Source organism: Lupinus angustifolius, chromosome LG13 (assembly GCF_001865875.1).
Source record: "Lupinus angustifolius cultivar Tanjil chromosome LG13, LupAngTanjil_v1.0, whole genome shotgun sequence".
Taxonomy (NCBI): Eukaryota; Viridiplantae; Streptophyta; class Magnoliopsida; order Fabales; family Fabaceae; genus Lupinus; species Lupinus angustifolius.
In genome coordinates, this window is record NC_032021.1 from 11,070,587 (window position 1) to 11,075,053 (window position 4,467).

General features: G+C 32.5%; 1 long non-coding RNA gene across 1 annotated transcript in view; it reads right to left on the reverse strand.

Annotated features, from left to right (window-relative positions):
- Positions 3,424–4,467, reverse strand: part of LOC109325123 — an 8,174-nt gene continuing 7,130 nt past the window's right edge. The window contains exon 2 of the long non-coding RNA XR_002105085.1: positions 3,424–3,506. This is a non-coding gene — a long non-coding RNA (uncharacterized LOC109325123). The remainder of the gene's footprint in view (positions 3,507–4,467) is intronic.

A 4,467-nucleotide genomic window follows, 5' to 3' on the forward strand; every position in this document is an offset into this window, starting at 1 on the left:
GGAAGAGTGAAAGAGTTTATAAGAAGGAACAACCCATGGAACTAATGCCTTAAGGTTTTGGTTCAAGACATGGTGTCTCACTTGTGACTCTTCACTCTTCTCATACCCATATAACAACGGAACTCCCCGGTGGTTGGAGGCTCCCTGGTCGCAGTCTGGTCCAACAATACCTCTGAATTTTTATTTTCTATCTTGGTTTTCAATGAAAGGGAAAACCAGAATATATAGAGCCAAAGAAAAAGAGAAGAAAACTGAACTTTCCTAAAGTGGCAAAATGGCCAAAACAGAACGATGAAAATAAGAGAAAAATATTTCCAAAAAAGGAAAGTCAGTTAAACATAAAAAAGAACTTAATGAAAACTAATCCAAGTGTTTAGAATGATCCTTCTCTTCATTGGAATCATAATTCAACAAGAAATGTACTCCAATCACACAATATATCATACACTATATTCAACATACAAATAATAGCGATAAATAACTACGATTTGTGTTTTGATAGAAAATAAAATTAAATAGCTAGATAAAAATAAAATAAATAATTAGTCATATATGTTTTTTATTATGAGTAGGACTGTCAATGAACCGAACCAACTCGATATTCGTTCGAAACTCAATTCATTATTTAGCTCTATAAACTTGGTTCACGAACCAAATGAGTCGAACTTGGGCTGGAAATTGAGCTCGTTAAATAAACAAGCTAAATTTGAGTTAGATATAGTTCAACTTGTTAGGTTCACGAGTTGACTCGATATATATAATATATATAAAAATATTTTTTTATGTTTATTATGACTCATGAATTATTTTTAATATTTATGGTTATCATATATATAAACAATGTTATATTTATATATATAAAACCATTTGCAATATTTTTTTAAAACAAATTAACTATTTAAGTTGTCCAAATGAACCAATTCGAATTGATCTAAACAGTTCACAAACTTTAACCGAGCCGAACTCGAGCTAAAAAATAACTCGAGTCGAACCAATCCTTATCGAGCTGAACTCTAGTTCGACTCAGTTCAGCTTGTTTTTAGCCCTAATTATGGGTCAGACTCTATCAAAAATGTCCCCAACAGAGTCGCCACTTGTCACACCCTGATTTTCGGCTGCACGATCTCTCAAAGTCGCCACTACATTTTATGGTAAAAAATGTAGAAAATCTTTCTAGCCCAGTCACATTGGGCTTTGTATTTTTGATATCCAGGTTCGGGAGTCGATTACATGGTAGGGAAGGTATTAACACCCTAGCCGCCGCCTTAGGCGGTACCCCTCATTAAATTACATGACTTTATTATAATTTTAAAACTTATTTGGTTATTTAATTAATTATTAGAAAGGAAAATTTTATTTATTTTTTGTTGTTCCTGACAAGATGAACTTTGGTCCTACGTATCCCTATTTTAGATGGGGAATCGAGGCTACGTAGTTTTTTAGTAGAAAAATGTTTGTTGGTTGAGTGTTTTAATTAAGGAAAGAAGCGGCTTAGCACGACCGTCCGAATGATGAGTTGATGGAAAGAAGCCCCTAGAGCGACTGTCCCTCCATCGTTTATGTGGTTGACAATTTTTATTTTTATTTGTAAAAATATTGATTTAAGTTTTATTAGAGGAAAAAAAAGTGTTGTTGGTTGTTGGTTATGTTAAGTGGATCTTCTCATTCATTATTTATCTCATTAGAGTATTATTTATTTATTTTTTTATTACACTAATTAAAGCAATGTTTGATATTATAAAAAAAAAGTTTTATTTTTTGTTTGTTACATAATTATGGTTTTAAGATATGCAAATAATGGGAATGAGTAAAAAATATAAAAGAGTAAAAAGGAGAAACCTCATTGTGAACACGTGTCAGATCTATATTGGCTTGAGAAAAGAAAGTGTTGATTGGGGACATGCTTTGGAGCGGGACTGTCTGGAAAAAGGATGTACGATGCATAACTATGTACTCACACACATGGAATCTTTTTCTGCCATAGAGACTCGAATCTGGTGTGAAAGGTGCACCAAAACGAGAGTGTATGAAGTCGTCTTATTGGTTGAAGTAGCTGATGCTAGCAAAGATGACTGATCCAACGGTGAAAGGCGCGAGATCATGATGCTTCAGATGGAATCAACCGCACGTGAGAAAAACACAAGTGAGAAAACAACTTTTTACTTTCTGGAAGATTTTTTTCTCTCTCACATGCATAACGTTTTTTGAGTGATTCTTTTGTGAGGAAATTATTGTCTTTTTAGTGTTTTTTTTTTTGTGTGGAATCCTCCTCATCTTTTCACTTGGGAAGGTGTACTATTTATAGGGTCACACATGTATCTTGAAATCAATGATGAAATCTTATTTTCTAATTTGAAATGGGAGAGGAATCCTTCTCTATTATTGCATATAATCTCATTTATTTCGGTGCAATTTTTCTTTGTCCTATTTTTGGAAATAATGAGTGTGTAGGAATTTTATTTTATAATGAATTTCAACATATGCTTAAAATAGAAATCGTAAATTCTAATTATGTAATAAATCATCATTCATACAAAGAATTCAAATTTAAAATTATTTAAAAATTAAAAATCCAAATTGATTGTTATTTGAGTTATATGACACTCAAAAATATATCCTTTAGTGATTAATAATTTTTGATTAATAATTTTTCTTGACGAAAGCAAATCTTTAACTCATTCATTTATTTATTTATTATTATTATTATTTTTATTTTTAGAATAACTTTGAAAAAAAAATTCCTTTTTTTGAGAATTCAGTTATTTAAAGAAATAAGTTTTGAGTTTTTGCTGGGCCGGATAAAAACGGGTGTTCACAGACATAACAATAATAAAATTTAAGTTCTTCCTTTATAAATAAATAAAATAATCAAACATTTTCATGGTTATTAAATAGACCATGCAACTAGTGAGGGTATCATTTAGTATGGACGAATGAAATGATAGTAACTCTCTCGCTCTATAATCGACTCACAAATCCAAATCTTTATATTAAAGACTAATGCATACCAATAATTGGCAAAAAATGAATTTTTGATGTTTTGACTACAAAAATATAGCGGTACCTTCAACTAATTATGTATATGGAATTCAACCGAAAATCAGGACATATCACGAGTCAACTTACCAACTATTTATTAATGCCTTAGAGGCTATAGTGTCTAAAGCCTACTCACGTCTCTCACTGATTGTCAAGTGTGAAAGGTTGATAGAGACCAATATATGACTGGAACACAACAACTTAGGTGGATTCTCTTGTTAAATATTTGCTCATGTATGTATTGTAGCAATATACACTATTGTCATAGTGTACGTATTTGTTGTTTCCTTTTTAGATAGTTTTTGTTACGGTTGTTATGGTAGTTGGGTTTGGGATTTGTATTTTAATTTTGTACCTTTATTTGATTGGTTGATTAAGTAACTACCAATCTTCATTAAATGTATATATTCTGCACTTTGTTATTGTGCAGAATTAATTCAAGATCAATAACAAAAGCTAGATGTATTCTTTCTTGTTAGGTTTATTCAAATGTGAAGTCCCACATTGGATATGTGGGAAGAAGTGAAAAAGTTTATAAGTAGAAAAGGCTCATGGAACTAATGCTTTAAGGTTTTTGTTCAAGACATGGTGTTTCACTTTAGCTCTCCACTCTTCTCATACCCTGGTAACAATGGAACTCCTAGTGGTTGGAGGCTCCCTAGTCGTAGTTTGGTCCAACAAGTGGTATTTGATAGGTATCAGTGGTAGGATACACCTAGAAGGGGGTTTGAATAGGTGTGGCGGAGCTCAAGTTCCACCTTTTGGGTTTTTACACACTTGCTGAAAAATGTCCAGTTAATCGATTAAGCACTGTTCATAATCGATTAACCAGTAACAGAAACAGAATGATCAAAACAACAACTTGCACAATTATTAACCAACACATAAACAGATATACAACATATACTTTTATGCAAGATTAACAAGAATACAGCAAGGAACAAGTATGCAAAATATTAGCTCCAAACTCGCATTAAAACATCTTGAAATATAAAAGAGAAAAGGATATAAAAGATTGCGTTGGGATTTTATCTTGGTTCATTTTGTTGTCCACTGCAAAACTACATCCAGTCCTCCCCTCTGATTTGGGAGATTTTCCTTCTTCACTATAGAACACAATGTACGTTACATACACACTTCCAAATACAAAACTTGAACGCTCCCTTCTTGGAACCCAAAGAACTTTGTCACCCTTGGTTTGACTTTTCCCAAAACCGCCTCCCAAAAAAATCTTTCTTACGCGATTCGGCCCCAACCAAGGTATCGCTCTTTATCCCAAGACCTCCAAGTCTCTCTATGAAGAACACCTTACCTAACCGCAGCTAGGATTTTCCTAATCCTTGAATAACAATGCTTTTAGTTATGAATGAGTACTTAATACTCGGATATTACAATAAAGATCAAAGCCTAAAACCTAAGCAAGAACTC